Raw genomic sequence first — 27,578 nt, forward strand, 5'->3', positions numbered from 1 at the left:
TCAGTGTAGTCATAAACAGACAAGTACAGATCTTGATATGTGCCTTTTTTTTCTGCACATTTTCATCCTCAAACGTGTCACAAACACAACTGGAACTGCTATTTTGAGTTATTTATGGTTATTTGATTTGGAGGAGCACGGCGATTGATCAAAGTAAGATTTGATTACGTTTTGTTTGCTTTTTATTGTGTCGGTGCGAGCGGAGAATCGACCGTCAAGAAAACTGCGTTTGTGAGCGCCGGATTCGCATTAAACATCCTGTGAAATTCACCGTGTCAACATAGTTCTTCAAAATCCAATAAAATATGTCAGCACGGTTTTCATGAACCCAATAAAATGTAATTTTGAGGCGAGCAGATGTGTGTGTGTTCTTTCAGGTCCTCTCCTGCTCTCTTCCTCCAGGGTTATTCCACTCGTGTTTTCCTAATTAAAAACATGGAGAGCAACACTGTTAACGACTGACCGCTTTACTGTAGGAGTCTGTGACGTTAAACAGCTGTTGGTTTATGTGATCAACTTCTCCTGGTGTGTTTGTGTTTGCTCGGTGTAAAAGCAAAAGCGGTTAAATGATTCTGCTTTAGCGTTATATATATGAGATGTGCAGTGTGTTTTGAACAGATTCAGTGTTGCTGCTAATACAACATCAATACAACTTTACCACACAGGGTCAGAAAGTACCACGTTTTTACCATATGACATGGTTTTTGTACCATAGTACTACAAAAGTACTGTTTTGTAATGTTAAAGGGATTGCATGACTTTTATTTAGTGTACTGTCACTTTAAGACTTAAACAGCAGTGAAGTTAGTTGCATAGCTGGATAAGTTACTAGTTCTAGAAGTAGTTTTTAGACCTATTTTATGCTTACGCTTCCAGTCAGAAATTTGGAATAATTAAGATTTTTTATTTAAAGATGTCTCTCAGCTGATCAAGGCTGCATTTGTTTGCTTAAAAATACAGTAAAAACATAACATTGTGAAATATTATTGCAATTTCAAAAGGCTGTTTTCTATGTGAATGTGTTAAAGTGTTAAAAATATTTTTTTGGGCAGCAAATCCGCATTTTAGAAGGTTGATGTGACACTGAAGACTGGAGTAATGATGCTGAAAATTCAGCTTTGACCACAGCAATCAATTACATTTTAACAGATATTCCCATAGAAAACAGCTGTTTAAAATCATAATAATATTTCACAATTTTTACTCTATTTTTGATCAAACAAATGCAGATATGAGCAGAAGAGACATCTTTAAAAAACTTTTCTTTAAAAAGAATTGTAAACATTCCAAACTTTTGACTGATAGTCTGAAGTCAAGGTTCATATTTTTCACGTAATTTAGAGTAATAATGTAATATTTTTCATGCCCGCAGGAGGTTTGATTGCGCTGACGCTCCTGTGTTTGTCTTTCAGCGCTGGTCACTCGAGGAGCTCCTGAGCGGTTCTGCTGGAGTCTGTGAGTTCATGGAGTGTTTCTCCCCATCAGTCACAGCGGGTGGCAGGTTCGCAGCTGAAGGTGTGTCATTAGACCCCTGCCGGCCGCCTCCTGGTCCGGCCCTCCTCACATTCGTCTTCATTAAAGAGCCGTTGACTGGGTCTCTCTGAGCAGATGGTCATTAATGTGGCCACCCGAGCCACGGGGACTCTACCTGAGGATGGACGTCACCTCTCAACGCCGCTGCGCTGAAGATGCAGGGACTCCGGAGGAACGCGCCTCTCCGAATCACCTCTAGATGAGTTTATAAATGGCTGCCGGTGGGTGGTGAAGGTATGCAACAATACGCCTAATAAAGCCATAAACACTGGTGCAAACGCCATGCAAGACTGTTGTAGTGACATCATCAACTATAACCCACCAGTGACTTCTGTTACAAGTCGTTTTAACGTTTACTAATATCTATTTCAATGTTACGAGTACTTATTTTTTAGCTGCTAGTATCAGTTCCTAGTTACTAGTTATTAATTGGCTACTAGTGCTTATTCTTTAGCCACTACTACTTATTCATTAGATACTAGTACTTGTTTGAGTAATGACTAGTACCTACTCTACTGTTACTAGTAACACATTTCAAATTTTTGGCTTTGACTTCAGTGGGAATCTGTGTTTGACTAGCATGTATTTCAATAGTGAGTAATTAAATATGGTTACTTTTCATTAGATATTTAATAAATACTATTGCTGTTCAAACGATTAATCACGATTAATCGCATCCAAAATAAAAGTTTTTGTTTATATAATATATGGGTGTACTGTATGTATATACACAGACACACATACAGTATATATTTTGAAAATATTTCCATGTATATATTTATATTAATATATTTCCTTTTATATAAAAATATATTTAATATATAAACAAAATAATTTTCTTAAATATATACATGTGTACATTTATATATACATAATAAATATATACAATTTTATGTATTATGTAGACAACATTTATTTTGTATGCAATTAATCATTTGAACAGCACTAATAAATACTAGTAGTTATTCATTAGGCGCAAGTACTTATTTATTAGACTCTAGTATCTTTTGTAATTGTTACTAGTAGCATTTATCTTACTAGTCACAACTGATTATTACTCATGTTTTGTTATGACTAGTCAGAATCACCACTGCAGAGTTCAATTAAAAGTCTTACTAGTACAATAAAAAAAAACTTTGAAGTAAGTACTAGTATCCTATAAATGTGTACTAGTATCTAATAATAAGTTCTGTTAGTACTAGCATCTAATAACAAGTACTATATAAAGTATAAGTACATATATCTAACAGTAAGTACAAGTATCTGATGAATAAGTACTAGTATCCAATAATAAGCAATAGTATATAATGAATAAGTACTAGTATCTAATAACTACTAGAATCTAAGGAATAAGTACTAGTACCTAATAAGTAGTACTAGTATCTAAAAAGAAGTACTAGTATCTAATGAATAATTACTAGTATCTAATAATAAGTACTATTATCTAATGAATAAGTACTAGAATATAATGAAGTTCTAGTATCTAATGAATAAATACTAATATCTAATAAGTATAAAAATCTAAGAAATAATTACTAATATCTAATAAGTACTACAGTCTAGGGAATAATTACTAGTATCTAATAATACATACTAGTATCCAAGTAAAAATTACTAGTATCTAATGAATAAGTACTATTATTTAATGAATAAGTACTAGTATCTAATAAGTACTAAAATCTAAGGAATAATTACTACTATCTAATCATAAGTACTATTATCTAATTAATAAGTACTAATTATAATAAATACTAGTATGTAATAATAACTGCTAGTTTAAGTACTAGTATCTAATAAATATGCAATAGTATTTAATAGGTACTAGTATCTAATGAATAAGTACTAGTATCTAATAAGTACAAAAATCTAAGGAATAATTACTACAATCTAATAATAAGTACTATTATCCAATAAATAAGTACTAATTATAATAAGTACTAGTATGTAATAAGTACTTGTATCTAATGAATAAGTACTAGTATCTAACAAATAAGTACCAGTATCTAATAAATACTAGTTTTTATCGAATAATAAGTACTAGTATCTAATGATAAGAACTACTTATTACTTATACTACTAGCATCTAAAGAATAAGTAGTGTTTATTTAATAGGTGCTAAAAAATAAGTTAAAATGGCTAAAAAATAAGTTCTTGTTGCATAAAAAAGATATTTCTACATTACAAAAATTAAATGTTAAAACGGCTTGCCATAAAAGCACAATAGATGATGCCAACTGCTTTATTTATCAACTCTTTCTCATTCAGTTCAGACTGTAAACACAGTCACATAAAACATCATTTCTTTTGCCCTGTCTGTATTTTTTAAGTTGTTCTGTCCATCAGAAGCATTTATTCCGACATTTCAAGAACAGTTAATGCCTCGTATAATGGTTCTTTGCTTGCAGTAGTTCTTTCTTTTTTTTTTTAAAGGAATCATTTCTTCTTCCAAACATAATCAAACATGATGTTTACGATTCTTAGCATTTAAGACATTCGTAAACCATTCCTGGTTCTTATAATGTCATGAAAATCATTTGCTTCCAGTAATTGTGTAATATTAAACCAAACTAATCAAATCTGTTTCTTAAAACATAAACTGGTGGGTCGTGACCCAAAGAAGGCTTCTAGCATTACTTGAGTGTTCATCTCCACTTGATGATCAAAGGAAAAGTTGGATCTTGAAGCAAAAAGCTGAGAAACTCCTTAAAACATCAAAGGTAGCTGTAATAACTCAACTCATCACTTTTCTGTTTTTAAATCAGGATGCAGTGAATGTCCTGCTTTATCACTGCAAAAATGATTTGTCTTGTTTAGTATTTTTGTCTTGTTTACAAAATATCTAAATATTCTTAAATCAAGCGACATTTTCTGAAGAAGAAAAATGACTTACGATAATAACTGTTATTGTTTTCTAAAAAAAAATCAAAATTAAATTCATGGTTTTTTTTTTCTTTTTTTAGAATAAATGCCTAATTTTTTTTTTTTTTAGCAAACAGCACCTAATATAGTCATTTTGCTTCTTCAGTAAATGTATCTTGATTTAAGAAAGTTTAGATGTTTTTCCTGAAAAACAAGACAAGAATACTGAGTAAGAAAGTCATTTTTTAGCAGTAAGGAAACAGTAGTACAGTGTTCAGTGCATCAAAAGCATTTATCTAATACATTCAGAAACATTTAATAGTAATATCACAAAACCATTTGCTTTCAGTATTTTTAACATTAGGGATTAGTTTTTTTTCCCCAAACTAAACAAACATGATGTTTAAAGGAGTGCTTCTCAACTGACCAAAAAACAGGATGATAAATGATTTAGTTTCTAGTATTACTTTGGATCCTCAAGCGAAACCATCAAGCCGTGTTTGGTTCGGCTGTCACATGCGGTTTGAGCCTCAGCTGAGACACCTGCGTGAATTATGAAACAGAACAGAGGAGCTTGTGAAATATTTACAAGTCTGATTCAGAAAATCACTAAATTCAATTGTCTGACAGGATGCAAATGCAGCAAACAGGTCCATTTATGAGACATTTTCATCTGTTGCGTGCGCTGATGAATGTGCGAAGTCATTTCAAGGTTCCTCGTCTGTTGCGAGCAAACTTGAATAAGGCTAATGAAGGATCCTGGCTGTGATTCCTGAAGGTCTGAGTGTCTCGGAGAATCATCTTATCTTTTCTTTATAAACTCCCAGTCTCTGCAGACCTGCCCCGTCCTGTCCCGCAGGGGTCAGAGGTCAGGCAGGTGTTCGGGGCAGCAGCTAAATTAAGAAAAGATGAGGCGCCCGGGGCCGTGTCACTTCACTACATTCATCTTCTCATCTGTAAACGATGCTACAGGAGCAACAGCAAGTGCGTGATTATAATGCTAAACAAGGCTAATTATTCACTTAAAGCTTAGTTGTCATCTTAGAGGAAAAGTGCATTGCTCAAAAATGTACTTATAATTTCATTATGACTCAACTTTATCTCAGATGCTTTTTAAAGTCTTCAGGAGAAATAAAAGCATGCAAATGAGTCTAGTTGTCATAAAACATGTTTTCTGAAACATCTAAGAAGCAGGAGACAATTTGAAGTCTCCATTTCATCTTGAGAAACATTTCAGATATTAAAGAGATGTCATTTGTGATCATAATCTCGTGCATGAGCAAGTAAATTATAATCAATGCAGTGATCAATGCAAATATAAATCATGTTTATTGCATGTACTTTCATTTGCATTAGGGTTGTTGTGGGCGGGGCTTCAGGGTCACACCCAATCAGAATGCACTACTCAGCACTCCAAAGGAGTTATTAACATATTTATGTTATATTTAATTTAAGAGATTAATCTTTGCTAAAGCAACCACATGTCGAAACTGGAAAAAAATAAACTTGAGAAAGCCAGACCAGAAAGTTTGAAAATGTTAGAAGTAAATAGTTTGAAGTTTAAAGTAGTTTTAAAAGGTTAATTTTTGAATGTTTTGAAGGCAATACAGTCTGTCAGAGATGGATGGATAGATAGATACGTAGCATGTTATTAACATGATTAACGTAACTAGCATGTTGTTATAGTGATTAGCAAGTTATTAGCATGTTGCTAGCATGTTTCTAGGATGATTAGCAAGTTACTAGCATTTTATTAACATGTTGTTAGCATAATTAGCATGTTAACAAGTTACTAGCACAATTTTATCATTATTAGCATGTTATTAGCATGTTTAACATGTTACTAGCATTAGCATGTTACTAACGTGTTGTTAGCAGGATTCTAGCATAATTAGCATGTTACTAGCATGTTTCTAACATGATTCTAGCATGGTTAGCATGTTACTAACATGTTGTTAGCATGTTGTTAGCATTAGCATGTTACTAGCATGTTGTTACCGTGATTCTAGCATGATTAGTAAGTTACTAGCATGTTGTTAACATGATTCTAGCATGATTAGCATGTTACCATGTTTCTAGCATGATTTACAAATTAACTCATTACTATGATGCCTCTAGCATGAATAGCATGTTACTAACATGTTGTTAACATGATGCTAGCATGATTAGTAAGTTACTAGCATGTTGCTAGCATGGTTCTAGCATGACTAGCATGTTACTAATATGTTGCTAGCATGATTCTAGCATGACTAGCATGTTACTAGCATGTTGTTAGCATGTTAGCATGATTCTAGCATGATTAGCATGTTACTAATATGTTGCTAGCATGATTCTAGCATGACTAGCATGTTACTAGCATGTTGTTAGCATGATTCTAGCATGATTAGCATATTACTAGCATGACTAGCATGTTACTAGCATGTTGTTAGCATGTTACTAGCATGTTGTTAGCATGATTCTAGCATGATTAGCATATTACTGGCATGACTAGCATGTTACTAGCATGTTGTTAGCATGATTCTAGCATGATTAACATGTTACTACCATGCTGTTAGCATGATTAGCATATGACTAGCATGTTACTAGCATGTTACTAGCATGTTGTTAGCATGTTAGCATGTTGTTAGCATGTTAGCATGATTCTAGCATGATTAACATGTTACTAGCATGATTCTAGCATGATTAGCATGTTACTAGCATGTTGTTGGCATGATTCTAGCATGATTAGCATATTATTAGCATGACTAGCATGTTACTAGCATGTTGCTAGCATGGTTAACAAGTTAGTTTGAATGAGTTTGAATGGATTATAAATACAGTACATAGAAGGAAAGTTTGATTGAGTCTCAAAGGATTCTGGGAGTTTTGTCAGCTGGAGTTTGAATAGTGTTGCTCATTTGAACGTTCCGTCAGTGTAAGTCTATGGGATTTTTCCCAGTTTTATTCGTCATTTTTTTCAAGTCTGATCAGTTAGAAAAGATACAGCACACTCGGTCAGATCAGTCTGAAGATCTGGGGCCATAAAAGGTTTAGACTAGTCTTAAAAGTTAGTCAGGTTTTTTTTTTTTTTTACACAATTGTGTTACATAAAAACGTAGATTAGTCTCAGTTGAATCCGAGAAGTAAGACTACCCATTGGCCAACTGCTAGTTGGTCAGACTAGTTTTTAAGATTCTGTCTTAAGAAAGAGGCTAAGTTTATGCAGCTGGGCCCTGCGCTGAGTTTGGAGTTTGTAGAGTTAAAGCTGTAGGAGGAGTAGCAGTCAGAAATTTTAGTCTCAGAAGAAGAATAGTTGAATAATAATTAGCTTTCTCAAGCCAACTTAATAAATAAATAAATCATGGTGTTTTATTTTCGTTTCAGACTATATGAACCATAAATTTATCACTCAACCAAAAAACCCATGCAAACCTTTAGTGATGAATTTACTGTACAGGAGTCTAAAGATGCGACTGCGCCGATCGTCACTCATCACAATAACAGCTGCACCTCTGTGAGAGCCGTGTTATTTAATCTTTGTCTTCATGAAGTCATAAGAGGAAGTGGCTGTCGCTATCAGTTCTCCGTCTCCTCTGATAGTCTGCGTTATTAGATGAGTGAGTGCGAGGGTCTGACGGAGCGTCGTGAGCTCATTGGCAGCAGACGCGGCTTGTTAAGGCTCAGAGAGGCTCTCGGGTCTGATGTATTTCCTCATCGCCGTCACTCTGTCGAGCCGCGCGTGACAGATCTCACTTCTCAGACTGCCGTTGAGTGGACCGGACAGATCCGAGTCAGAGTTCATCGGGACGGATGGTTTCCCTGCAGGGACAAATCTGGCAACGACCGTAAGGTTACGACACCATAGTGCGGCTAATGATCTCGTGTCTGCTGAGTTTAACGAGGAGATGACAAACATCAGCTATGACTTTATGTGAATTGACTAAGTAACTGAGCAAGATTTACCTCATATTGTTGCCCTGCCGTGACAGTGGATGATCTGAAAGGGAAAAAACTGTAGAAGATGATTGTTTACTGTAATATTGAGAATGCAACATGCAATTGAGTTGCAATCTGACACATTTTAGTTCTTGTGCAATGCATGAAATAAAGCAAAAAATCTTGCATATTGTTTTTGTCTTGTTTTTTAGTACATTGTACTAGATATTAAAATTTTTATTAGTTTTGAATCAGTTTTTATTTTTATATTATCTGTTTTAAATGTCTAGTTTTTATTTTATTTTAAATTTAATATGTTACAGTAAATAACAGAAATGCTTGCAGCTAACTGAAATATTAAAAAAGGTTTTTGTTATTTTTATATGATCTGTTTTCATTTTAACTGAATTTCAGTCATTTTTAATGGTTTTGTGATTTTTAGTTTTTTTAATGTCTATAGTTTTTATTAATTGTTATTTAAATTTAGTACATCAAGTTAAACTAAATAACAGAAATGCTTGCAGCTAACTAAAATATTTTTAAAAAAATGTTTTTGAATTTCAGTCATATTTAAATATTTTTTTGAGATTTTTCTTTTAATGTCTATATAGTTTTTTATTTTATTTTAGATTTAGTACATCAAGTTAAACTAAATAGCTTGCAACTAACTGAAATATTACAAAAATGTTTTTTAGCTTTTATTTTTATATTATCTGTTTTCATTTTAATTGAATTTCAGTAATTTTTTAATATTGTTTTGTGATTTTTAGTGTTTTTTAATGTCTATATAGTTTTTATTTTATTTTAAATTTAGTCCATCAAGTTAAACTAAATAACAGAAATGCTTGCAACTAACTGAAATATAAAAAAAGTTTTTTTTTTTTTTTGTTATTTTAATATGATGTGTTTTCATTTTAAATGAATTTCAGTCATTTTTGAATGTTTTTGTAATTTTCTTTTTGTGTTGTTTTAAATGTCTATATAGTTTTTTATTATTTTTTTTAATTTAGTACATCAAGTTGAACTAAATAACACAAATGCTTGCAGCTAACTAAAATATATTTTAAACAAACGTTTTTTTAGATTTTATTTTTATATTATCTGTATTCATTTGAATTGAATTTCAGTCATGTTTTCATATTTTCTGTGATTTTTTTTGTATTTCTTTTAAATGTCTATATAGTTTTCATTATGTTTTATTTAAATTAAGTACATGAAGTTAAACTAAATATCGCAAATGCTTGCAGCTAACTGAAATATTAAAATATATATATTTTTAGTTTTTATTTTTATGTTATATTTTCATTTTAATTGAACTTCAGTTGTTTTAATATGTTTGTGTGATTTTTAGTGTTTGTTTAAATGTTTATATATATTTTTTTATTAATTTTTTATTTCAATTTAGTACATCAAGTTAACTGAATGAAATGTTTCTCAAGTTAACTGCAGCTAACTGAAATATTAAAAAAAAGTTTGTTTAGTTTTTATATGATCTGTTTTAATTTTAATTGAATTTCAGTCATGTTTTAATGTTTTTGTTATTTTTATTTTGTATTTTTGTATTTTTTTTTATTAATTTTTAATCTCAGTTTAGTACATCAAGTTGAACTAAATAACAGAAATCCTTGCAGCTAACTGAAATATTGAAAAAAGTATTTTTTAAAAGTTTATTTATATTATTTGTTTATTTTAATTGAATTTCAGTCATGTTTTAATATTTTTGTGATTTTGTGTTTTTTTTAAATGTAAAAATATTTTTTATTGTTTCAGTTTAGTACATCAAGTTAAACTAAATAACAGAAATGCTTGTTTTCAGCTAATTTTTGAAGTTTTTTTTTTTTATTAGTTTTTAAAAAATGTTAAACTAAATTTTTAAGTATTAAAAAAAATGTTTTTTAAATATTTTATTTTATTTATTATATTTCAGTTGACATTTATTTAATTTTAAGTAATGTGTCACAGTTCTGTCTGTTTGTATTCTTTGGTTTCTCCCATTGTCTCCCCCCGTCGATCTGTCTGCTTTGGTTTACCCTCGTTAGCGTCATCCCCTTCACCTGTCTGCAATTATTAGTTTCCCTTTATAAGCCTGTTTGTATCCTGAGTTCTCTGTCGGTCTTTATTGTTGCATATTGTTGATTAGTGTGTTTCTACGTGTGTGGATATCGCTCTGTGTTCCTGTCTGTTCCTCGTGAAAGTAATTAAAATTAGATTTGTTCCGTACGTTGTATCCTGTCTTCCATCCTGCAGCAACAACGTGACAGAAAGACCGACCTTATAAAGAGAAGATGAGTTGGGCTGAGGACGCTTTGTGGAGACTGCGGCAGGACGGTCGTGAGTTGGAACGGTATGTGGAGGAATTCATCGAACTCTCCCACCAGGTAGGCTGGCACGAAACTTCTCTTGGCGCTGTGTTTGTTTTGGGGCTGGATGATGAGACAATACGCTGCGATCTTCCCACTTGTAGTTTCCCCTTGATCGAGCTAATCAATCTGATTCTCTATTTAAACGGATCTGATTTTGAAGTAGAAGAAGTTCAGAGTCCGATTAGGTCTCATCCTCCAGTCTCCTCCCAGACACAGCGCAACGCGCCCGCCTGCCCTAAGCCGAGAACCTCCACATACCGTGTCAACGGCTCGAACCGTCAGCCCAGTCCCAAATCCCCAGTCATCCTCCAGAGCTCCACCGCTGTCCTCAGCCCGATGCGGCCGGCCTCATCCCGCGCTCTAATCCGCCGGCCACCGCCCAGAGCCCTGTCCTCGGGCCGCCACGCCAGCGTCTGCTCGCAAGATGGCCGCCACGCCAGCGTCTGCTCGCAAGATGGCCGCCACGCCAGCGTCTGCTCGCAAGATGGCCGCCACGCCAGCGCCTGCTCGCAAGATGGCCGCCACGCCAGCGCCTGCTCGCAAGATGGCCGCCACGCCAAGCTCGCAAGATGGCCGCCACGCCAGCGCCTGCACGCAAGATGGCCGCCACGCCAGCGCCTGCACGCAAGATGGCCGCCACGCCAGCGTCTGCTCGCAAGATGGCCGCCACGCCAGCGTCTGCTCGCAAGATGGCCGCCACGCCAGCGTCAGCTCGCAAGATGGCCGCCACGCCAGAGCCTGCTCGCAAGATGGCCGCCACACCAGAATCTGCACGTAAGATGGCCTCCGTTCCTGAGCCCCCGGCCAAGATGGCCTCCATTCCTGAGCCCCCGGCCAAGATGGCCCCCAAGCCTGAGTCCCCAGTCATGATTGCTGAAATGAACATTATGGACAGGGCAATCCCACTGGAGTTCACTGCTCCTATTATCTCCCCTAATTCTCCTGAGCCTCCGCTGGTTCCGTCCAGCCTTCCTGAGCCTCCGCTGGTTCCGTCCAGCCTTCCTGAGCCTCCGCTGGTTCCGTCCAGCCTTCCTGAGCCTCCGCTGGTTCCGCCCAGCCTTCCTGAGCCTCCGCTGGTTCCGTCCAGCCTTCCTGAGCCTCCGCTGGTTCCGTCCAGCCTTCCTGATCCTCCGCTGGTTCCGCCCAGCCTTCTTAACCCTCCGCTGGTTCCGCCCAGCCTTCCTGAGTCAAGTCAAGTTGTAGCTGTTTTCCCCGAGTCAAGTCAAGTTGCAGCTACTGAATCAAGTCAAATTGCAGCTGCGTTTCCCGAGGCAAGTCAAGTTCCTGAGTCACGTCAAGTTGCAGCTGCAGCTACTGAGCCAAGTCAAGCCACGGCTGTGGTTCCTGAGTCAAGTCACGTCACGGCTACATCTCCTGAGTCAAATCAAGTTCCTGGTGCTTCTCATAAGCCAAGACAAAGTCCAGCTCGCCCTCCAGAGCCGGAGCTCTGCCCAGCTCGCCCTCCAGAGCCGGAGCTCTGCCCAGCTCGCCCTCCAGAGCCGGAGCTCTGCCCAGCTCGCCCTCCAGAGCCGGAGCTCTGCCCAGCTCGCCCTCCAGAGCCGGAGCTCTGCCCAGCTCGCCCTCCAGAGCCGGAGCTCTGCCCAGCTCGCCCTCCAGAGCCGGAGCTCTGCTCAGCTAGCCCTCCTGAGCCGGCTCCTCCTTCAGCGCGCCCTCCTGAGCCGGCTCCCCCTTCAGCGCGCCCTCCTGAGCCGGCTCCCCCTTCAGCGCGCCCTCCTGAGCCAGCACCTCATCCAGCGCTCCCTACGGCTGGCAGTACTGTAAATTCCCCCAAGAAAATTTTGGGGGGGGGCTACCCGCCATGGCCACCTGAACTGTTTACCCGGCCATGGCCTCCTGAGCCCCCAGATCCGCCATGGCCACCTGAACTGTTTACCCGGCCATGGCCTCCTGAGCCCCCAGACCCGCCATGGCCACCTGAACTGTTTACCCGGCCATGGCCTCCTGAGCCCCCAGACCCGCCATGGCCACCTGAACTGTTTACCCGGCCATGGCCTCCTGAGCCCCCAGACCCGCCATGGCCACCTGAACTGTTTACCCGGCCATGGCCTCCTGAGCCCCCAGATCCACCATGGCCTCCTGAACTCCTGATCCGCCCTGGAGGTACGCCCCTAAGTACCCGGTGTCTGTCCAGCACGGACCTCCAGGGCGCCCACCCCCCCACCCCAGTGTATGTGTTACGGCGCGAGTCGCGCCTTGTGAGGGGGGGGGTAATGTCACAGTTCTGTCTGTTTGTATTCTTTGGTTTCTCCCATTGTCTCCCCCCGTCGATCTGTCTGCTTTGGTTTACCCTCGTTAGCGTCATCCCCTTCACCTGTCTGCAATTATTAGTTTCCCTTTATAAGCCTGTTTGTATCCTGAGTTCTCTGTCGGTCTTTATTGTTGCATATTGTTGATTAGTGTGTTTCTACGTGTGTGGATATCGCTCTGTGTTCCTGTCTGTTCCTCGTGAAAGTAATTAAAATTAGATTTGTTCCGTACGTTGTATCCTGTCTTCCATCCTGCAGCAACAACGTGACATAATGAAAGTGTTCTTTAAGTGTATCTAAATTAAGTGAGTTAATGCTTAAAATAAGGAAATAAGAAAAATATGCCAATGGGTAGGAGAAATAATCTTGTTTTCCCTTTGAATTAAGTTTATTTTTCTCACCCCACTAGCAGATATTTTTTCTTTTTAAAAATTTTTTAAAAAAAACAGCACTTAATATCTTCAGCCATTTTGCTTGGATCTTGATTTTTAAGTGTTTAGACATTTGTATTGTTAAACAAGACAAAATAGGAAGAAATGGTAGATTTAATTATTTAATATAATGTGAAAACGAGGCTGTGAGTGATGAACAGGCAGTGCTGTTCAAGTCTGATTTATGAGTTTTTAATCATATGCATTTGTGCTAGAAACACATACAATCAGCATTTTGTTGGCTTAATGATCAACATCAGTGTTTATTACAGTAAAATCCACTGTACTTCTGCTCCACAGACTCATTTTTATTCTCATCCATCTGGCCTGACAGACGTCCAAACTGTGTTTGACGTTCCTGACGTTCCGGTCAATCAATCCAAGCGTCCCAGAACTCAGACACTGAGTAGAAATGCCTGCCACGTCAAGGTAAAATAAATGACTTTTTATTTAAATCATTTGACGTCTCTTGAATTTTAATATGTGAGCTACCGGCTGCAATTCAAAAATGTCATTAAATCTAGTTTGAGTTCCTCTTGTCACTCGTCCCAGAGCTCCGCCCATTTTCCCGCCCCCAATCCAAAAACATGCAGCTATTCTAATGCGTTCCGGGTGACTTTGTGTCCCGGAGCGAAAATACGAGCATTCCGGTGAAACTCCAAAGGCAATCAGATTTTCTGTCTGGGTAAGCAGAGGCGTGTAGCTCGGGGTCGTCCGCGGAGGTTGTTCCTCCTCCACAGGCGTTTTACATGAACCCCGAGGCTTACCTGTGTAATTAACTTTTTTCCCTTATCAGTCTGTAGTGAATTGTTTCCTCGTATCCGTACGAGCGCTCAATTCCCCAGCGGAGCCCGGCGTACTGTAATGACTTCTGTTCTCCTCCTCTCATGTGCTAAACGCCTCCTGCTCCAGATGATGATTAGAGGAGACTGTCATCAGGGAATATATGTATGTATATATATATATATATATATATATATATATATACATACGTGCTACCAGTCAAAAGTTGAAAGAAATTAATAGTTTTTTTAATCAAGAACACATTTTATTGATCAAAAGTAACAGTTAAGACATTTTATAATGTTCCAAAAGATTTCTATTTCAAATAAATGCTGTTTTTTTTTTTAACTTTCTATTCATCTGTAAATCCTGAAAAATAAAATGTATGACAGTTTCCACAAAAAATATTGACTAGCACAATTGTTTTCAACATTGATAATATCAGAAATGTTTGTTGAGCAGCAAATCATCATATTAGAATGATTTCTGAAGGATCATGTGAGTGAAGACTGGAGTAAAGATGCTGAAAATTTAGCTTTGATCACAGAAATAAATCACATTTTACAATATATTCACATAGAAAACATCTATTTTAAATTGTAATAATATTTCAAAATTTTTACTGTATTTTTGATACAGTTTTGGTGAGCAGAAGCAACTCCTTAAGTAAAAATCTTGCTGTCCCAAACAGAGAGCTTTCAGAACTTGGCTAATGATGTGGCAATGTCCTCTCAACGTTGTGAAAAAACATTCTACTAGTAACATTAGTAGTTCAAAGATAGCACTTGTTTCAGAATGTTCAGAGAACATTTAAAAGTAACATTGCAAAATGATCAAATGGAATGTTTCTTTAATGTTTTCTGTAACATTTGCTATAACCAAGAAAAAAGTTTTAAATGTTCAGACAAAATTCAAAATTTAAAAAAATGATGTTTTGAACATTCAACGAACATATGGCAAATTTAGAATGTTAGTGTTACAAAGAAACAATGTTTAGAATGTTAAAAGAATATTTAAATGTAACGTTCCCACAGTGTTTGCAAAATTATAAAATGGAACATTCCTTTAATGATTTCTCCTACATTTTCTAACCTAGAAAAAAGTTTTGATTGTTCAGAGAACATTTAAAAGTAACATTCCCATAATATTTGCAATATGTCTCTAACATTTTCAATAGGCAAGAAAAGACTTTTTTTTAACTTGACATTAGCCAAGTTTCCATTCAGAATATGCAGAGAATTCTGATAAGCTGTCGGACAAGGCCGGGCTAGGGCCTAAATTTTAGGTCCGTGCAGGCCTCTAGAACAGGCTACTAGCCTAGGTAATTTGCGCAGTAGGTGAAATTACGTATGGAAACAGCTCAAGGGCAATTCTTTTTGCGATACACCAAGACTTATGCGACAGTTCGTCTTTTAGGGATGATGTCATCGACCAAGCGGCCAGCGGAAGACTGATCATAGTCTGTTTGATCAATTTTGCCTTCTCAAATCATCATGACTTACCTAAAATAAAATCAATAGATATAAAACAGTTCAAGTATAAAACAATGTTATAAACGTTAAACTTAAATAAATGTGTGCTGTTAGGTGCATCTCCAATCATTTATGCGGAGAGTGGAATCTGAAGCCGCTTTGCAGAACATGGAGACATGGAAATCACTTGCATTTTTTCCGTGGAAACAATTTAAAATATTCCGTCATTTTTGCTCCTAAAGGTAAGAGTAATACTTTTATTTGTGTGCACTCACAATATCAACAAAACGTTGTAAATGGTGCTTTTATAAAATAAAGAAAACAAACATGATTTCTGTCATCTCAACAGGAGTACTACACAAAAATGAATCGAACCTCAGTGAATACATACCTCACTGACATGATAAATACATCTATAGAAAGCTTTAAATTATTACTTACTTTGTACTTATTAGTACAAAAACTCTTTCCTTACATAACCTGCAAAGATGCTTTTCTCTCTAAAGGCGCATCCAAAGAGGAGATGGCGAGTCAGGATCGGCAACTTCATCCTTGCGACACTGACTCAGAAAACACTAGTTTATTACTAAATAATTCAAAATTCTCCTTACTATTTCCCCCCGACACATTCATGGTAATAACGTTTGTGCTTTTTGGCAAGCTTTAGCCTATTGCGTGCAATTGAATGCGGAACTGTTCCAGCTGCGCTGAAGGAGCGCTCGCTGCTGCTGACAGAGACACTAAACGTCTCGAAAGTTAAAGCGGAAGTGAAGTCTTGTGTTGTTTCCACCAGTGCAGAATTTTTTCATCACCATAATTGGTGGATGTCTAAAATATAAAAATAAGGAGAAGCCTAAAACAGGCCTGAAGCCTGGCCCGCGTCTGAACTATGATGTGAAAATTGGCTTGAAGCCCGGCTCTAGGAGTGTAAAAAAAAGCTGGGGCCCATCGTGCTCAGGCTGAAATGCAGGGCTTCTGGCCTGTTCTTCATGCTTTTGAAACAAAACTTTATGTAGACTGTTATTAAATTGTATAGGCCTACATGAAATTATTTTTTATTAACAAGTGTTATTTATTTATTTATTTTTTGTATTTAGGCCTATAGACTATTTAGATTAGATACCTGAGCATCAGGCAATATTCATACACAGGTGCAGTTGTATTATAAGATATTATTTTTCTGATTAACATTTATTAGACTGTACTGGAAATAGAAGTGTTCATTTCAGTTATTTTATTTCTCCTAACCGAAGGTCATTAGGAAATTATTAACCGTTAACCGACAAGGGTATGTTAAATTGCAAATATATTAAGTAGCTGTGACCCATTAAAAATATTTTTGAAATATATTTGAAAATTTGTTTTCCAGGGATTAATTTTATACACGGAAAAAGCAGCATAAACAACAGAACATGAGGATTCACATGGTCACATCACGCACCTGCAGCACTTCTGCTAACGGAGAAAAACAATAAAGCTATATATAAAAGAAACAAATAGGCTTATATGCGAAATATATATTTTCTAAATAATTAATAAATTAAGAAAAAAAAAACTGTCAAACAAGTATCAGCATATATGCTGAATTTCATTTGCGCTCTTGAGAAAGTGGCATCCTGTTTGTTTCCTTTATTTTACAAAAGCACAATGTTTTGTTTTTATTGTAAATGTACGCAAATTTAAGAAATGTTTAAAATAATTTCAAATAATGTCTTACTCTTATAGGACCACAAAAGGAGTATAGTAAGTTGTTTCCACTTTTTTAAAAGGGGGTAAAAAAACCCCAAAAAAAACAAATGATGGTGCCAGCGCCTCACGCACGCAGTTCGGCATTACTAACTTCACTCTAAAAAGTGATAAGTTGATTTAACTTATTAAATCAACTTGACAGTTCACTTAACTTATTTTTTTAAATAATTATTTACTTAATAATTTTAAGGCAAATGGGTTTCCTCAATTTTTTTTTAACTTAAGTCAACTAACCACTTTTTACAGTGTTGTCAACGCAGTCTGTTCATTGTCATAATAAAATACAGTATGCCAAGCATATTGAAAAACCATACTATTTTACTTCCCCTCACTCCACAACAAATCCTTTAAATTTAATGGTCGAACAGAACTGAGAACAAAACAAGAATGAAAATATAAGAAGCCAAAAAGAATTAATGTGAAATTTTGTATTTTTGTACAAAATTAATACATTTTAACTTGCAACGTACTAAATGAACATCAAATTAAGATATGTATGTTTGAAAGGTAATTCGTCTTTTTCTTACCATATCTATAATAATTTTAGACACAATTTAATAATATGAATATGATTTATTTAGACTTTTAAACTACAGAGAAACTGTGCTTTAACGTGAGCAACACCGCACGGACGCTGCCTATAGGCTAATTCTGTCATGTGACACCACATTTATTTGCGTTAAAACTTCTTTTCTCGACAAAAAGTGTTTCCAAACAAATTTTTGTGACATTTTAACTATCTATATAGAATTTATGCGCTAAAGTTAAACGGAAAAAGAATTTGTCGACACGTGAGAAATTTTATCGATAAATGGCATTTCCATCAGCTAAATTTTGAAGCACTAAATATTTTAGTAAAAAATCCTTGGATGGAAGCGTGGCTACTGTGAACACTTAAGAGTGTTTAGAAATAATGTTTTCATAACTTAATGACAACGCTAGAAAAACGTTCTTGTGTTTTTGTTAGCTGAGGACTCTCGTCTGACCGTTAATGATCAGATCCTGTGTGAATGTGAATGGTTTTACTGTTACACAGCCGTTCTAATGGCGATCTGTGCTGTGTGTTTATTGTGCTGCTGTAGATAAACTAATGTCACAACAGCTGAAAGTGCAGACCGTTCAGAAATGATTTTGCCGGTGGGGTAAAACTGAAGCTCCTCTGAGCGTCTGTGTGAAATGATAACATTGATTAAAGCCGAGAACAGAGGAGCTTGTGCTGAGACATCAGATGAGTTCCTCTTCAGCTCGTGAATGTGCTTTTCTCAGAGATCTGTGATTCTGCTGTAATGAGCGCAACGCACATCTGTGCGTCGACCTTCCCTGTCAGCGAGTGAGTAGTTAGTCTGATGGAGGTGTTGGTTAGCGGCTCTCCTCTGGGACGGGAGGTTTAATTACCGTAATGTTGCGTTGGAGAGAGACGCTGCACTCCTCGTCTTCATCTGTGCCGTAATGATCTGCTTTTGAAGTCGTGATTACAGGATCCCATGCGCTCATGATCAAAGTTTAATTCCATTATGAAATAATAAAAATTGTGAACACATTATGCATAATAATTCCAGAAATGTGTGCTTGTTCGTGGTGGGTTTAATGTTGAAGATACTTCTTTAAAACAAAGGTTAACTACACAAGACACTAACAACGAGTCTTTAGCGTGCAAAAAAATTCGTTTTCCTCAGTATTTCTGTCTTGTTTTTCAATACAAACATATTAACATTCTGAAGTCGAGATATATGTATTTGAAAGCAAAATTACTGAAGATACTAATTCTTGTTTACGGAGAAATTGATCTAAATTAAGCAAGTTTATCCTTAAAACAAGCAACATATGCCAGTGTGGTAAGAAAAACAAACTTGTTTTCCCCTTGAATTACATCTGTTTTTCTGACCTCACTGACTGTCATTTCAAACATATATTCATTGAGCTGTTTACAACACATATTTAGCATTTATTTAAAATATATTTTAGCAAATTTATATATTTAATATATATTTTATATTTAGGCTCCTAAGTTACATTTATTTGATGCTTTCTACAATACAGATTATTTCTAATAAATAATAATAATAATAAAAAAACTTAAAGCAGCTCTACAAAGGACAATAGTGTTATTATTCGGATCAGTTCAGTTTAGGTTTTGTTCTCATCTGATGGTGCCAGTGCAGTCAAATCGATGATAATACTAAATATTAATTGAATTTAAAACCCCATCTGGGCACGCCAAAGCCAGCAGCGGCCTTGTTTTATTATGCAACAAAAACACTTTGTATGGAGCGTTAAGATTTCAATGGTGTAGAAAGAGCTGTGTCCTTTCTCCTGAAGTGTGTCTGAGCTCGAGGTTGGTCTGTGTTCCTCTGAAATGAGGCTGATGCTCTCTGTTGATTCGCACCCTCAGGATGGACCCAGACGCTGCGTGCGTTTCTGATGTGGGCCACGTTCTTCTGTCCTTGGCTGAAGTTCTGGACGTCTCTGTGGAGAGTCTCGGACTGAAGCTGTTTGATTGGTCGGTTGCGGGCGATGGGAGGAGCCATCTGATGGCGGGCATCTGCTCGATCTGCTCGATCCTGACCACTGATGTCTGCTGCTTTGTTATTGGCGTAATTTGGCCGCAGGTTAATTACATGTTGTTGAAGTCTGTCATAGGGTGCCGCAGCATTATCAGATGAAAACATGAATGGATGTCGGCAGCACATTAAACTGAGTGTTAGTTTTTAGGGTCGAGACCACCATAGACATTGAGGGGGACGAAACACCCATTAATTAAAAATGGCCAAACATTTTTTTGATGTCGCTCTGCTACACTTCATTACACACTACTCTGTTTGTTAAGATGACAAGAAGTTTTAAAAGTTATATTTTTGGGCTGGTCTAACAGTGCTCATCAATGTCAAAATGTTTGATATGGCTAATCAAATCAAAGAAGGCCTGGCTTTACTTTAATTGAGGAAATAGATAGATAGATAGATAGATAGATAGATAGATAGATAGATAGATAGATAGATAGATAGATAGCCACAGAAAAATGGATAGAGCAACAAAACAATAGATAAAGTGATGAAGTACTGGAGTGACAGCAACAGATAGAGCGACTGAATGATAGATTAAAACGTAGAGCGACAGAACAATAGAGCAACAGATAGACACCAGTAGATAGAATGACAGAATGATAGATAAAGTGATGAAACAGTGGAGTGACAGCGGTAGATAGTAACATGTAGATAGAGCGACAGAACAGTGGATAGAGTGACAGAATGATGGATAAAGCAATGGAACAATAGAGCGACAGATACATAGAGCAACAGAATGATAGAGAATAGAACACCAGGACGATCGAGTAAGCGATGGAACAGTAGAGTGACAACAATAGAATCACAGAATGATAGAATGATAGATAGATAACAGTGATAGATAGAGTGACAGAACAATCAATAGAGTGACAGAATGATAGATGAAGCAACGGTACAATAAAATGACAGATGGACAGAGAAATAGATAGAACACCAGGATGATCAATTAAGCAATGGAACAGTAGAGTGACAGCTACTGATAGATAGATAGATAGACAGACAGACAGACAGACAGATAGTGCTGGAACATAGAGCGACAGATAGACACCGATAGATAGATAGATAGATAGATAGATAGATAGATAGATAGATAGATAGACAGAGAGACAGACAGAGAGACAGACAGACCGATAGTGTTGGAACATAGAGCGACAGATAGACACCAATAGATAGATTGACAGAAAGATAGATAAAGTGATAAAACGGTGGAGCAACAGTGATAGATAGATAGAGCGACAGAACAATCAATAGAGTGACAGAATGATAGATAAAGCAATGGAACAATAGAATGACAGATGGAAAGAGCAATAGATAGAACACCAGAATGATTGATTAAGCGATGGAACAGTAGAGTGACAGCTATAGATAGATAGACAGATAGCTAGAGTGACAGAATGATAAATAAAGTGATGGAATGTAGAGTGACAGATAGCAATAGATAGAATGCCAGAACGATAGGTAAAGTGATGAAAAAGTAGAGCAACAGCACTAGATAGAGTGACATGTAGATAGAGCGACAGATAGAGTGATAGAACAGTGGATAGAATGATAGAAAAAGCAATGGAACAATAGAACAACAGATAAACAGCTATAGATAATAGATAGAGCAATAGATAGAACAACTGAACGATAGATTAAGTGATGGAACGGTAGGGTAACAGCAATCGATAAGAGCAACAGATAGTTAGATGGACAGATGGATAGTGTCCAAATGATAGATAAAGTGACGGAATGTAGAGCGACAGATAGACAGCAATAGATAGAATGACAGCGATAGATAAAACGATTAAATGGTGGAGCGACAGCAATAGATAGAGTGACATTTAGATAGACCGACAGAGCTATGGATAGAGCAACAGAATGATAGAGCAATAGATAGAACGCAGAACGATAGATTAAGCGATGGAACTGTAGGGTAACAGCAATCAATAAAAGCAACAGATAGCTAGATGGATAGTGACAGAATGATAGATACAATGATGGAATGTAGAGCGACAGATAGACACCAATAGATAGAATGACAGAACGATAGATAAAGCTATATCTAACAGCAATAGATAGTGCAACATGTAAATACAGCAACAGATAGAACAAACAAAACAATAGAACAAAAGATAGACAGAGCTGTAGATAGAACAGCAGAATGATAGAGCAATAGAATGACAGAACGATAGATTATATGATGGAACAATAGGACAACAGCAATCAATGATAGCAACAGATAGCTAGATGGATAGTGACAGAATGATAGATAAAGTGATGGAACATAGAGTGACAGACAGCAGTAGATAGAATGACAACGATAGATAAAGCGATGAAACAGTGGAGCAACAGCTTTAGATAGAGCGGGCAGATTAATAGAGCAACATGTAGATAGAGCGACAGAGCAATAGAATAATGGATAGAGTGGCAGAATGATAGATAAAGCAATAGAACAATAGAACAACAGACAGACAGAACTAGGTTCTTGTGGGAACCAGAAAAAGTTCTTCTTCAGTGAAAACCCCCCTTTTGGAACCTTTATTTTCAAAAAGTTGATTTTCACCAGCCAAAGTTATGGAAATGATAGCTACATTTTCCATAAATGCATGAGAACGGTGCTGCATGCATGTAAATGCATGTAAATGCATGTAAAACTTTATGGACTCCATTGACATGCTCTTTCTCAGAGCATTCAGAGCTCCAAATCAATCACGCCAAATGAGTTCAAGACGGTCAGAGCTGTTGATAAGTCATGTTTTGATGGAGCTAATGAATCTGTTTCCTTTCCATCAACGTCTCTTAGGGCGTCCGTCCACAATGCGCCATTGTTTCTCAGACCCTTTTAATCTAATTGGACATTAAACTGCTGTCGTTATGCAGGATATTTATGGCGCGTGTGAGCTTGCCTTTACCTTTTCATCACGGCAAACATTTCTACATCAGCAACCTAATTAAATAGAATGTATCAAACGAGAGGGCTGATGCACGGCCAAACGTGTCATTCAATAAATCTCCCTTATGATGCTTCCACACGACGCATCATTTATGTTGTTTATAGGCCTCAGGAAAAGGTGGCAGAGGACGCGGCCGTGATGGATGCTGGAGGAGGTGCGTCGCATTCGTTGGCACAGGTTGGCGTCGTTCACTCAAGTTTTATTCAAGCGTGTCATTTTACATTTCTAATGACTCAAAATGAAATGTGGCGAGTGTGTCGTTGGTCTTGTCTGATCTTGGTATAATCCTTCATGCTGCTTGCTAATGCCATTATGGTTTTCATTTTTTATTTATTTTGTGGCATTCAGGGTAGATGCCATGTTAAATTTGATGCAAATAAAATGAGGCTGTGCAACATTTGATATTTCATACTGATTTAACCCTGTAAAGCCTGACATACATATAAAATTTGGCGTTTTTATTTGATTTAAAAGTTTAACTGAACATTTAGACAATTTAAAGTCTAAAAAGTCAAAAGTTTTTTTTATGTGGTGCATCAGACTTTTATGGCTCATAGTTGCATGTAGAGACTCAAAATGAGCAAAATATGCATTTATATGCTGAAGTTCTGATGCTTGTAATGTAAATCAATGAGATCTTTATAACAGATACTGACATAAAATTGCATAAATATCAGTTGTCACCCTGTATCTCCAGTAATATGTCTTAGTAACATGAGATTGAAATGATTCAAACATATAATACAATGCAGTCCAATGATGATTGAGAGATGAGCATGTAAATGTTCCTCAAAAGATGTGAGATGTTTTGGAGGCTTCAAAAGATTCTGATAGTCAGGTCTCAGTATGTTTTGATTGAATGTTTAAACCCTTAGAAATTTGCATATCAAATGTGATGTGAAGCAGGTTTTATAGGGTTAAGGTGTTTTTGCATGCAATTTTGCATTTAGTAGGCCCAGAAAGTTTGTTATCCATTTACCTTGACTAAGGTCTATTAAAGTTTAATACTGAGAATTTAACTTCGGAAAAAAAAACGCAATTTGAGTGTTGCAATATTCAATAACCAGTCGGAAAAACTGAACTTAGCAGGTGGGAATTTAATTATGTATGTTCAAATTGGAATTTCTGACACTATAAATGCTGCAATATGGACTGAAGCGATGACTCACCTGAGTTCAACGCTGCAGGGAGATAATATATGTAATATACGGCTCCTGTCTTGAGGTTAACAAATTATATATACGCGTGCATGTGTGGGATGGTGTCTGCGCTCCAGAGAGTCTGCGACCGGCTTCTATCTTTAGGGAGAGACGCAGCATTAGCAGGCATTGTCTAAAGGTGCTGCGGGAAAAAAGGGGAAGGAGGTGATTTTCTTCTGGCCGGCGGCTCTTGAGAGACTCCCTCTTCATGCCTTTATGCACGGAGTGCCCGTGTGTCCCCTCTTCATGGGTGTTTAAGCAAGCACTTTAAATGGAAATGCACTTGACATTTTAGGAGGAGATGCAATCATCAGACATTAGAATGCAGCTGACATCACTCGGAATGAGCCGAATTCTTCCTCCCGCGCTCTCGTCTGCTCTTCCAGCTCATTGGGAAGCCGACTGAAGATAACACTCGCAAATTTATAGAACACAGATGCTGCGTTTTCTCAAAATAGGGCATATTGTACTCTGCGTGTGTGTGAGAGAGAGACTGAGAGAACGAGGAGTTTGTATTCCAAATCAAATCTGTGCTTATTGCTGCTGCAGAAAAACTTTTATTTCTCTTTATTTAAGAGCCAAACAGACTGTGATGATGCAAAGCTGCTTCATCATGAGACGCACAGCCATCTGCAGTCAAAACACATGAAACCTGCAGGTAATAGACACTTAAATAATGAAACATGAACATTTCCACTGCATTATGATAATCATATAATGATATGAAAGCATTTACAGTGGATTTTTTTTATTAATCCTGGTGACTCAAATGTTGCATTTAGTTTCATTCAATAATAATTCTGTAGGTTACATCATTACAGCAGTAGGTGGCGACTCATGAGTGTCTTTTGGATCATTCAAAATGACAGATTTAAAAGGACTGATCGACTGTTTTTTTTTACTGATAAATACCAGAGTGTTTTTCATACTATCACTCGTTTTCTAAACAACACAGCCCTGCATCTTTAAAAATAATTTTAAGAATATTCAATCAAAAATGCTAATAAAAACTGTTGTTCTGGTGCTCTTTCTATCTGTCACTCTATCGTTCTGTTACTCTATCACTGTCATTCTACCGTTCCATCACTTTATCTATCACTGTCAAAATATCTGTTGCTCTATGTATACGTTGCTCTATCATTCTCTCGCTCTACCATTCAATTGCTATAGCTATCATTCTGTTGCTCTATCCATTGTTCTGTCTATATCACTCTACCGCTTTATTTTGTCACTCTATTTATTGTTCTGTGGCTATATCGCTCTCTGTTGTTCTAATATTGTGTCGCTATATAGATCACTGTTGCTCTACCAACTTTTTCTGTTGCTCTGTCCATCATTCTGTCACTGTCTATCACTTTATCTATCGTTCTGTCATCTATTGCTGTTGCTCTATTGTTTTGTCTCTCTACTGTTCCATCACTTTATTTATCATTCTGTCGCTCTGTCGCTCCAGTTTCATCAGTTCAACTAGGTTTGTCGCTCTGTCCATTGTTTTCTTGCTCTGTCGTTATATGTATCACTCTCTCACTCTCCCATTCCACTGTTTTCTATCATTCTGACACTCTATTCCATTGCTCTATCACTCTGTGTCTCTACCTGTCCATCGTGTTATCTGTTTTTCTGCCACTCTGTTCCATTGTTGTCATTCTGTCTGTTGCTCTACGGTTCCATTGCTTTATCTATCATTTCGCCGCTCTATCCATCATACTGTCGCTCTATTGCTGTCACTCCACTGTTCTGTTGCTCTATCTATTGTTTTGTCGCTTTATCCATTGTTTTGTGGCTATATCACTCTATCTGTTGATCTAACATTGTGTCGCTGTATATATCACTGTCTCTCTACCACTTCATCACTTTATCTGTTGTTCTGTTGCTCTGTCCATTGTTCTGTCACTGTCTATCGCTTTATCTATTGTTCTGTCTGTTGTTCTATTGTTTGGTCTCTCTACTGTTCTATCACTTTATCTATCATTGTTGCTTTAACCATCATTCTGTCTCTCTATCATTCTGTCACTCCACTGTTTTATCAATTTAACTATTGTTTGTCGCTCTATCTGTTGTTTTCTTGCTCTGTTAGTGTCGCTATATATATCACTGTCAATCTACCATTCCATTGCTCTATCTGTTACTCTGTTTTGTCTCTCTACTGTTCTATCACTTTATGGATTATTCTTTTGCTCTTTTCATCACTGTGTCACTGTATTGTTCTGCAGCTCCACGTTTCATCAATTTAACTATTGTTTTGCCGCTCTATCCCTATCACTCCATTCTGTGTTTTCTATTGTTCTGCCACTCTGTATCATTTTGTTGCTCTATCACTCCGTGACTACCTTTCCATTGCATTATCTATTGTTCTGCCACTCTATTCCATTTTTCCGTCACTCTATCTGTCGCTCTATCATTCTGTCACTCTATCACTCTGTGACACTACTGATCCATCGCTTTATCATTCTGCCACTCTATTCCATCTTTCTGTCACTGTCTATCTGTTGCCTCATCATTTTGTCGCTCTATCACTCTGTGAATCTACCATTCTATCGTTCTGCTGCTCTATATATCACTTTATCTATTTGTCACTCTGTTGTTCTGTCCTTCCATTGCTCTATCGGTCTATTACTCTTTCAGTTGTTCTATCTATTTTCATTCTGTTGCTCTTTTGCTCTCTTTGCTGCTTCCATTCAAATTTAATGTAATGTTTTTACATTATTTTTTATGCATGTCACGCTGCCTGTCCATGTTGGTATTTAATATATAGAGCGTCTACCATGTCAGATGAATTTACACCAGAATACTGTGGAGGATATGTGACTTTTAAAACAAAAGATGTTTGTTGCAATCTTTTTTTTATTATTAAAATTGTGTATCCTACATAGTATTCTAGGTTTGTCTCTGAGGAAGACAGGAACCTTGTCTTTGTGGCAGTTTTTCTGCTGATTAAATGAGAATACAAAACATCTGCACCTTACAAATGTTCTCAAAAGCAAAAATGCTATAAGATGCATCATATTTTGCAAGAAAATGTGATGTGCTTAAGTAAAAACAAACACTATTTTAGGAATCAACAGCCCAGAATTAGTAAAAAAAAAAACAACAACCAGTATTGGATTTCATTCAGCAAATATGATGCTGAGTGCTTGAGCTCAATTTCTACAAGATTGAAAAATATTTTCATTAGATTAACGAGAGTAAAAAAACATTTTGTAGTCTAAAGAAACTTTTATGCAATGTAAGTGGTAAAGGTTCTTTATAAGAGCCATAGATGCTTATAAAGAAACTTTATTTTTAAGAGTGTATGACAAAATCAGTATAAAGAATACACAATATGTCAGATGCATATAGTGATTTTCAAAACCGTCCTGGGCCCCTGAAAGCAGATGCACAGAATGAGTTTAGTGTCTGTCTTTCTCTGCTTGTTTTTCTGCCTGGTTGCATGTGACTTGTTTTTGCAGGCCTCCTCGAGGGAAGCAGCCCCTTATTACTGCAATTACGATCTGTACACATTTCATT

This window comes from Labeo rohita, chromosome 10, assembly GCF_022985175.1.
Source record: "Labeo rohita strain BAU-BD-2019 chromosome 10, IGBB_LRoh.1.0, whole genome shotgun sequence".
NCBI classification, from domain to species: domain Eukaryota; kingdom Metazoa; phylum Chordata; class Actinopteri; order Cypriniformes; family Cyprinidae; genus Labeo; species Labeo rohita.